At 36.6% G+C, this 10,992-nt stretch overlaps 1 protein-coding gene across 2 annotated transcripts in view; it reads left to right on the top strand.

Moving 5' to 3' along the window:
- Positions 1–10,992, top strand: part of LOC106071652 (uncharacterized) — a 32,738-nt gene that overhangs the window by 3,447 nt on the left and 18,299 nt on the right. Inside the window, exon 2 of one of the 2 annotated variants that reach the window (XM_013231811.2) lies at positions 4,920–5,102. The exons of the other annotated variant lie outside the window; for it this stretch is intronic. The gene's annotated coding sequence lies outside the window, so the exon portion shown is untranslated. The remainder of the gene's footprint in view (positions 1–4,919; positions 5,103–10,992) is intronic. 2 annotated transcript variants of the gene reach the window in all.

Below are 10,992 nucleotides of genomic sequence, written 5' to 3'. Positions count from 1 at the left end.
AATTTAATAAAATACCCAGAAAGACACAGAGATAAAGACACATTCCTCGTCCCCTATGTTAGGACAAATTTGTACAAATACTCCTTCTTCCCTAGTACTATTAGAGCATGGAATGGGTTGCCTGAGCTAGTCAGGAAAACCAGTGAATTGACAGAATTTAAGTCATTGGTTAATTTGTATGACTAAATGCATGACGCGTAGGACGTAATCATCTTCTTTTTAGAAGTAACGTCTATATATATATATATATATATATATATATATATAGTTCGTCCATCGTGGTTCGATGATGACCACTTTGTCATCCAGGGGGCTGAGGGCTTTGCACTGGGGTTTTGTGCCTCCTCATGTGGCTGGTGAGACCTATGTGAACCCGGAATGTTCGGTCGCACACTGGGCAGGTTATTCCAGCTGGAGTTAGTGTCGTTTGCCTTGCTTTTCTTTTCTGGCGTTTTTCTTCTGCCAGCGTTGTTCTTTTTTTCCTCAGCAACCTGTGCGCAAGTTTTCACAGCGCGACTCCATGATGCTCTGTCATGTGCCTCTGTCTCCCAGGTGCCTGGGTCTATGCTGAACGCCTTCAGAGAAGCTTTGAGGGTGTCCCTGAAGCGCTTTCTGGTAATTGTAGAAATGTATATATAAAAGACTTCTCAAGAGCATGCTCAGACTTTGGCCTTACCATCAATACGAACAAGACTGAAGTCTTATATCTACCTGCTCCTGGGAAAGCCTACTCGGATCCAAGCATCACTATAAATGGACAGGATATAAACGCAGTGGACAAATTCACATATCTTGTCAGCACACGTTTGTATTATATGATAAAATAAGATGTATAAACTTACAAACTTGTAATTTGCCATGTGTAGATGTATTAAGTCATTTGATTGGTTAGCTCATGTACGTAATTTTTAATATGATCATATGACCTTTTTATTAGTTGTTATTGTTTGATCAAGAAATATTGAAGACCATTCAAGGACCAGAAATATATATACATATATGGCTCCTTCTGTCTCGGAAGACAATGGATGCGCTTTGGTTACGTTTTGAGATGGAGCAGAATCTGGGTGACTGATCAAGCCAATTCTGGAGCGGCAGAGTCTGCCACAGTTCATTCATGTATATGCATCTGTGTTAGGGCTAGCTAGCAGGCAGCTTTCTTTTTCTTTCTTTTGGCTGAGGCAGCTTCGTTTCTTTTGCATTCGGCGAAGTTCGTACCATCACGTACAGTCTGTCTCCATGCTGTCCGGTCTTGGGCTATCTCCTCCCACATACTTTGGTCGATGCCCGTGGCTCTCATGTCTCGCTTGCAGAATCTCTGTAGGTTAGTCTTGAGCGGCCCTTGGGTCTGACTCCTTCTGCAAGCTCAGCGTATAGGATGTCTTTAGGGATTCTTCCATATGGCATGCGAGTGACATGACCGAGCCAGCGTAGTCTTCTCTGTTGAAGGAGCGCATAGATGCTGTGCCTTTTGGCCCGTTTCAAAACGTCGCAGGCAGCGTAGGTGGAAGCTATTTAATCTGTGTTCTTGGCGCATGTAAGTTGCCCAGCTCTCACTGCCATAAAGAAGTGTGCTCAGAACGCAGGCATTGTAGACCAGGATTTTTGTTGCCGTAGTCAATTTGGTATTTTCCCACACACGCTTGGAGAGTTTTGCCATTGCTGCAGAAGCCTTTCCTATTCTTTTTGTCAGCTCAATGTCTAAATCTAGGTTGCTGGCTATTGTTGTCCCCAAATATGTGAATTCCTGCACCACCGTTAGTGTGTGATTTCCAATATGTATCACTGGTATTTCTGAGACATCTTGTGCCAGGCTTTTGGTCTTGGAGAGGCTTATTGCAAGGCTAAACTCTTGATAAACATCTGCCAGAGCATTCACAAACCTCTGCAATCCGTCATGTGAATGAGATATCAGTGCGGCATCATCGGCGAACAGCTGTTGCGCCGTCTCTTTGTTTTAGCTTTAAGGCTTGCCAGGTTAAATAGCTTTCCATCAGATCTACTGTGGATATATACTCCATCTTCCAGGGATTTAAAAGCACTGGTGAGTACAACTGAAAAGAAGATGCCGAATACTGTTGGAGCCAGAACACATCCTTGTTTTACTCTGCTTTTGGTGGAGAATGGCCTAGAGGCGGAACTGTCAAACTTTACGGTGCCCTGCATGTTTTCATGAAAAGTTGACACTAGTTTCCGTAGCTTGTTTGGACAGCCGATTCTCTCTAATACGGCAAACAAGCCGGTTTTGCTGCCAAGGTCAAACGCCTTGACTTGACCAAAGCGTTTGACCTAGTCATATATATATATATATATATATATATATATATATATATATATATATATATATATATATAAACAGAAAATTGAATAGTTAAAGCAAAAGAACAAAAAACTTCGTAAAATTGAGATAAGAGAAGGGGGATGTATGGAATCCAGTCATTGTTTAGATGACAAACTGTTAGGGACCAACTTATATTAGCTCTGAAGGTCAAGGGTCATGTATTGTAAGCATTTCGATTGGGAGGGGTTCGATGGGAACTGGAAAGGTGCTAGATGTGATCCATGGCTGACATTGTTACGCGATCAAATGTCAGACTAACACATTTCTACACATTTGCTTTGTCTGGCTTATGGCTAGGTCGTTGCTTTCTTTTTTTTGTTTATGTCCTTGGAGGAACAGTTGGCGAGGGGTCCTTTAGAGAATAGTGTTTGATCTTACTTTTTAAAAATGTAATTTACTGGGAAGAAAATGTAACCGAATTGAAATATTTACAGATAAATTACTATATGTGAACATATATTTTTGTATCTTTATGTGTACATGTGGATCTCTGCGTGTGTGTGTGTGTGTCATAGCGCGCATATATGTGAGTTTATCTTATCTTATCTTATTTAATACAGACGTTACTTCGAAAAAGAAGATGATTACGTCCAACGTGTATTAATGCATGTGTGCACATATCTGTAAGTTAGCTACGAGCCAGACTTACTCACACCTACGAGACTCATTTCTTTAGCTGATCAAAAAGAAATCCTTAAGGCTTTTTCTTTTCTTTTTTTATATACACCAATCTAACCCCTTCCCCTTGAATTGTTTTCCAAACCTAGGTATCATCTTACAGACCTAGATTGATTTGAGATCATGCATTTTCTGGTTTGGTTGTAAATGGAAGGAAAAAAAGAAGTTTAAAATGACAACCGCCATTGAGTCGTTAACACAGCAATTGCAAATGCAGTTGTTTTTTTTTCGAATATAGTATTATATTAGATTACATGTTTCAGCCGTTGTCCAAGATCTAAATGTAAAAGAAAAAATATTAATTAAAAATCTTATTTAAAAAACAAAGTATCCAAATGAAATAGTAGCAAAAATCACTGGCATATTTCTCCATACAGTAGGAATAAGCTCCCTTTCTTCTAAGTAGAACAAAAATTTTTTTTTTTACCACTCATTGATTAACTAATTAAAAAAAAAATTCACTCATGTATTGTAATCGACCATGAATAGCTATCAGCACAATTTCAGCCTGATACGAAATAGGAAAAAGGGAGAAAAAAGAGAAATAACCTCACATTTACAGCTGCATCTCTCAATATGTAACATTTATTTCCCTTTTTTAATACCAAACAGAATTATGAATTACCAATACTTAATGAACTAATTGTTTAATTTTTTTATTGATTGATGTCGGGATTTTGATTGATTCGTGTTTTTTTTTTTTAGGTACAACAAATAATTGTGCACAGTTTCTACTTGATCCGTAAATAAGTGTGGAAGAAATCATGTGTACAAACATTGTTCCAGACAGACAGGATGGCTGCCTGGTCGTGCGGTTTGCGCGCTGGACTGTCGTTCGGATTTATCGACGGTCGAGGGTTCAAACCCTGCCCGCTCCCATCCCCCGTCGTCCTGCGGGAGGTTTGGACTAGGAAGTAAACTATCTTCAACTCAGAAGGAACATCCGAAACATGTAAAACAAACAAACAGACTTGATATAACCTTTGTAATTGGTTAACATTTGTTCAGTCTCAAAACCTGAGTTCTTTAACATTTTATAGTCAAGGAGTCAGTCAAGTACGGCCCCATTTAGATGTACAATGAGTGGACAAAAACCTAGTCCTTTTGTCCTTCTTTCTCTTAGGTTCCAGATTGGTCTGGGTTTTATTTGACTCATCTTGAGCTTGTCTTATTCAAATCTTTGAATTCTGTCACTTGCACCATGAAGATCTATGTAGTATCAGTGTGTACGAAATCTCAACTTTCCATTTCGCCAAACTTCATCTCCCATATAACGATTACCAAACTATTACCTTTGGGTTTACATCAGGCCAGCTTAATCCTGCATCTTGAAACTTTTTGACCACCCACGCTGCATAATAAAAACATCGAGGCTCATTTACATTGAACGCGAAGTTTTTTTGTTTTTCTTTCTGCTATCGGCAATGCTCCCCCCCCCCCCTCCCCAGGTCGAACAAGTTTAGGCACCATTGCTCAAATCTTTTTTTTTTTTTTGTTTGTTTGTGTCCCTTGCAACATGTTCTATGGTTTAACGAGTCCAGATAAAACAAATCAATACCAGAATTTTGAAACAAAGCTAGTTCCTAAAAACATAACATTCAAATCGTTTCAGACTCAAATAAATCAATAGGTTCATTGTTTAAAATTCTGCTTCTTTTTCTTTCTTTTAACATCACATATGTTGTCAGGTATGAAATAATATTTTTAGACCGCTCTCAACTATCATCTCTCAGAAGAATTTTCTCTTTTTCTCTCTCTCCTCTTTCGCATTCTAGCTCTTTCTTTCCCCTCTCTTTTTCTCTGCCTCTCTCTTTTCTTTTTTTCACGTAGACAAGTGAGTCATTTATCTATCCCATAGACTATATATTACATATATAGTCTATGATCTATCCCTAACCAGATAGAGTGACTGATGTAACGTCAGTAAGAAGCGTACATCAAGACTTGGCCAGTTGGGTGCTGTTAGTTGAACATTACATTATGGCGATAGGAACTTCAGCAGGACCCCTTTCATATTTGTTTTCAGAGGGAATTAATTATTCAAGATCAATAAGCAAAATGGAGAGGATGTAGGATCATGGAGGTATAGATGGATGTATTTGTGGAGGATGGTGGATAAGTAACTTGCTGTTTTGGTGTCTCTATCTATCTATCTATCTATCTATCTATCTATCTATCTATCTATCTATCTATCTATCTATCTATCTATCTATCTATCTATCTATCTATCTATCTATCTATCTATCTATTCTATTGGTCTGCGTGTCTGTCACTCTGTTGTCTGTCTACCACTTTTTGTGAATGTGTATAGACTATTGTTTATCATGTTCGTTTAACCGTCAATCTTCAAACTCTATCAATTTTAACGTTAAGATTGTTGGCTAGTTTTGTCTGTAGTTTAATTATGACAAACTGTAAAGAGTTCGATGAGAACAAAACTACAAATTTAAAAATAGAAAATCAAACTATATAACGTACACATTAGACACTTGGGTACCGTGGGGGGGGGGGGGGGGTGAAGCAGATCTATCAGAAAGTCTTACATTGGAGATGTTCGTGATGGGTTACAACCTGAAATTATGTCATTGGCTACATTTTTATCTTATCACCTGAACGCTTGAAAGGCTCACAGAAACAAAACAAACAAACAAAAACATATAAAATATAAATAAAAGTGAAAAACAACCCACCACATCTGTTGTAAATTTTTTTTTTGTTTTTTTTTTTTGGTGGGGGCTGGGGTGTTGGGGAGGGGAAGTTACTTAACATTGCTTCAAAGTGTTTATGCTTTTATTTAAAGTCGCCTTCATACCACGTAGAGAATGGAAACTATTGTCTTTGGGATGTCTATCTTTCCGACTGTCATTTAAAAACTAAAAATCTGATTTCACCATGTCCTGTATTTGCCTAAAAATAAATGCAACAGCTGTTCGTGGTCTTCTAAAAATGAACTGGTTTGTTGTTTTAATAGCAAATATGTATTTTTTAAACTTACATTCACACCATATTTAAAACATGGCTTAAATAACTTATAAAGTTTGCATTGCTACTATAACAATACCGCACAACATAGACCAGTAATTATCGATATACTAAAAAAACTTTTTGTATCTTTCCAATGACCGAAATAAAACTAATGAAATTATCTTCTTAGAAACAAAACCTGTTAATGGCCTTCTTAATGCGTGCACTTTTGTATATAAAATTATGTATGCACATACATATAAACCATTTTTAAAGCATGAACTAAGTGTCAGGTCATGTTACTCTGCAGCTACATATAAAGGATACAATACATAGTTACGCAGTACTTACACAGGGGGCACTTTCTTATTTGCGTTACAAAATCTTTCTCTTATATTCTTCTCTTTTTTTTAAATTTATTAATTGGCAAAATTAAGATGAAAGTAGTTCCATTGATGACATGGTGGCAATTCTTCCATATGTTCCATTCAAACGTTTGTCATGTCAATTATTTGGACGTAATATTCTCTATGTATGTAACTATGCCAGCATACGGAAATGTGCTTGTAGCATTGTTCACAGTTCCTTTACTTGGGAGGATTTAATAATATAACTTGATGCCCCTCTATGGTTTGGATCCTGTCTCTGAAGCTCTTCAATTACATCTCAATGGTTGGTATCCTATGTATTGAAAGTTCTTCTAATCCTTGTCATTTTTTTTAATGTGTGTGAATAAATGAAATAATTTTGAACATGTTAGGGAACAACACAAGAGTTGGTCCCCTAGAGATGTTTCCTTCCACAAGCCGCAAAAGTAATTTCTTTTATTTCTCGAAACTGGAATGGCGAGTTTTCCACAACACTTCGGCGTCTTAGCGGTTTCAACCTTTTGTTGTAGTGAATTCTCACATCAGAGATGAGAGTATGGTCGCCATGTTTCACAGGCATATAGTCGCTGTGGTGCCTTGAATGCTATTTATCTCTGAGTTACTTATGTGGGAGTCCTACTGATGACATCTGCTGTTGGGCCACTTGACCAGATGACCTTTTGATGACATTCATGTTGGTGACCTAGTGGCTCTGATAGACTTAAGATTGAAAAATGGGGGTGGGTGGGAGTGCCCTTCGTGTCTGATGAATGTGAAACGCTCTTAGCAGTTTCAAGGGGGCGGCAAGGGGCACAAAATGTCCAGATTCTCGTCTGCTTTCTAAATGTTCCTTTTCGAAGTTAACAGTCTAGTCTTTTTTGAGTAAGCGTAGAGAGGTAGCACACATCCAATGGACCTCATTCACCAATCGTAAACAAACATTTAGCCACGTGATTCTCTATATCTTCTATACAAATTATGTAATCCATAAAGGCTGTCACGTGATACGTATTTTTCATTGTTTTATCAATATTATGAGGTGGCTAAATGTGTTTATTTACGATTGGTGAATGAGGTCCATTGTAAAACAGTATACAATTATTATCAAATGTTTTTCAACTACACGAGGAACTATTTCCTAGAAAATGTTTTTCTATGACATATAAATCCTTGAATTCGATTTGCACCTATTTACAACACAGTTACATCTGATCCTATCCAGTAAGTCTAGAACGGGAATTTAGAAACTGTTTTCTTTTTATTTCCACTATCAGTCAGAGTGTTTCAATGTCATTTGTCGCTACCGACTAGACATGGCGCCCCAGTGACAAATGTTTATTAGTACACAGAGGGTGTGGTGGCTGAAATGGTAAAGTGCTTCATGATTTTTAGGACGCCCTCGGTCCACCTAATTTTAATGGGTAGCTGATATTAGTAGTGTACAGGCGGTCGTTCGTTGTGCTGGCTACATGACACTCTCATTAACATTGGGCCACTGAAGCAGATGACCTTTACATCGTCTGTCCTATAGACCGCAAGGCCTGAGAGGGGAACTTTTTAAAATTTTATTTGAGTAGTACTTACTTTCACCAGTATCGGATTCATATTTGGTATGCTCTATGAGATATGGGGCTCCTTGTAGTCAACATAACTTTCATTCTTCAAACGAAATAATTGAAAATATCCCAGGAACTATTTTTAAAGGAATCCAAGCAACTAGGGACCATAAGATGTAGCTTATATTGCCTATAGGTAAATCCAGCACTGACTTTGACAAAACAAACATCTGTTTGGACTTACTGCCTAAAAGATCGTAACAGGAAGTTAAGATAGCAGCCTTTTAGATCTATGCTTTAACTTGCAATTTTAGACAAAAAAAAATTAGATACACTGTTGTATTTATGATGCATCTAAAGTTAAAGTTGGCAAGAGACTGAAGATCTGAACATATATTTGTTTAGTAGCAAAAAGAGTCAGTGCTTATTACAGGCGTGGCTGGTTCGGTGTCACTCTGTGCGGTTTGGTGTGACCCTCATCTCAATCATTTTCAAAATATTTAAACAAATAAAAAAAAAGAACTCTATTTTTAAACTCGCAGAAGCTTGTTTATATATCAAGATAGTATTTGAAAAAATATTTAAAATCTATGTTTAAAAAATATATGAAAAGCTAGATAACTATGTGGCTATCTTTATGACTATGTGGCTATCTTTATGACTATGTGGCTATCTTGATGACTTTGGGGTTATCTTTATGACTATGTGGCTATCTTGATGACTTAACCTTCACCCAATGTGTTAGCTCAACTATGAGTCAGTACAACAACATATCGTACCCTGGGAACGATGCTTCTTGGAAGAACTTTTGTAATCTGTAAGGAGAGTAAGACACCTTAAGACAGAGATGACTTACACATAGTAAAGCTTCATTGAGTGAAAGACAATTAGATGGTGAACTTGATTGTGGGATTGGTTTGAACAAAAAGCAAGGCCGCACTGTTATAAATGTGTACGTGATAAATGTGTATTTAAAATGGCTGCTATTTTGTACACAACTTCTTAACCCACACCAGTTTGAGAACCTCGCCTGACTCTTGTCCTGTGACCGTGTCATCTAAACAAACACAACCTGGTCAAACCTGCACCTTAATGAATGTGTTACTTTGACTTACCTGAGTCTACTTTTTTTTTTAGTTTTTGTTTTTGTTTTTTTACAAAGCTTATATCAACTTACTCTGTCTGTCTGGTACAAAGCTGATATCAACTCAATCTGTCTGTCTGGTACAAAGCTTATATCAACTCACTCTGTCTGTCTGGTACAAAGCTTATATCAACTCACTCTGTCTGTCTGGTACAAAGCTTATATCAACTCAATCTGTCTGTCTGGTACAAAGCTTATATCAACTCACTCTGTCTGTCTGGTACAAAGCTTATATCAACTTACTCTGTCTGTCTGGTACAAAGCTTATATCAACTTACCCTGTCTGTCTGGTACAAAACTTATATCAACTCACTCTGTCTGTCTGGTACAAAGCTGATATCAACTCACTCTGTCTGTCTGGTACAAAGCTGATATCAACTCACTCTGTCTGTCTGGTACAAAGCTGATATCTACTCACTCTGTCTGTCTGTCTGTCTGGTAAAATGTCTAAACACGTTTTTTCCTCCCACTTCCCATTCTCGGATCAAGTGGAAACTTTGCACACTTATACAATGGCGAAGTCAATTCATGAATCAATTCTAAAAAATAACCGATTAGTCATTTAATTACTGGTAACTATTTTCTTTCATACCAACACGGGAAATTAATCCTTCAGTATTCACAGATATGGCTAAATATGTGGGGCTTTGTCTTCTTAGATAATTGTACACGCAATTTCTTCCACACCCATTCTTGGATCAAGTTGAAATTTAAACCATTATTTACTTTACCTAACAAAACATGAATCAATCACAAAATTAACCATTTAGTCAAGTAATTATTTTGTTTGGTATCGAAAAAGGGAAATAACTTATATATCATTGAGAGATAAACTTGTGGGTGTGGAGTTCTTCCCCTTGGATAAGCTCTTTTTTTTTTTTTTTAAAGGTATTTTTATATTTTGCTTGTCTTCTAACTTTGTTTTCTGCAGTATAGTAATCTGTTTTGAATTGTTTTATTTTTTCTAATATTATTTTTCTAAATATAAATATGATACCTTTGTGTTGAATTATATAATATTATAAATGTTTTATTTCTTTCATAACGCCATTAATGGTATTAACAATTTTGATATCTGATAATTCATAATTCAGTTATCCCATATAAATTACGTAATCAACTAATCAGTGCATCTTTTAGGTTTTCCAGTGCTATATCCTACAAAGATATGCCTTTGCTCATTTGATTTTCGTACAAGCCAAATGCTAATTTTATATACAAAATTGTGGTGCATGTTTCTCCAAGTATAGGAGTAATTATTTGTTGTTGCGGCTGAAGGTAAGGGGTCAATCAATTCAGGGGCCTAAAGACTATGTGGAAGAACGTGAAAAAAAAAGTAACAAAGAGCCTATCAAATATTTCGACATAACACCAAGATGTCATGAAGGGCTAGAACTCGCAGGCCAAACGTATTTATTTGTCATTATTTAAAGTGGGCTGTTTCAATTCAACAGAACAGATTTTAGAATTATCAGGCCAATAGTATGTGTGTGTGTGTGTGGAGCGATAGAATGAGGCCCGTTTTATTGGAGGTGCCAAAAAAAAAAAAGGGGGGGGGGTGTCCTGCTAAAAAGTAAATGTTATTTTTAGAGATAAACACAAGGAAAAAAAAAGAATAAAAAATAGAATTATTTAAGGGGAACACCCGCTAATTACTGCCATTTATCTCAAGATGGCAGGGTTTTACTCTTTTCTGCTATATAAAACAAAATTTAATTAACTACTACTAATTGATTAATTAAAAAAATGAATTGTGAATTGTCATCGACTATGAATAATTCTGCAAAATTTCCACTTGATCCAAGAATGAGAAGTGGAAGAAGAAAAAACTGGACAAACGTAATAAAGGTAATGAAACTATACATACATCCACATCTCTCATTAAGTATACTTTATTTCCCTTATTTCGATATTGAACAAAATTTTTAATTACAAGTAATT

Source organism: Biomphalaria glabrata, chromosome 6 (assembly GCF_947242115.1).
Source record: "Biomphalaria glabrata chromosome 6, xgBioGlab47.1, whole genome shotgun sequence".
Lineage (NCBI taxonomy): Eukaryota > Metazoa > Mollusca > Gastropoda > Planorbidae > Biomphalaria > Biomphalaria glabrata.
This window is presented reverse-complemented; position numbering and strand designations above follow the sequence as displayed.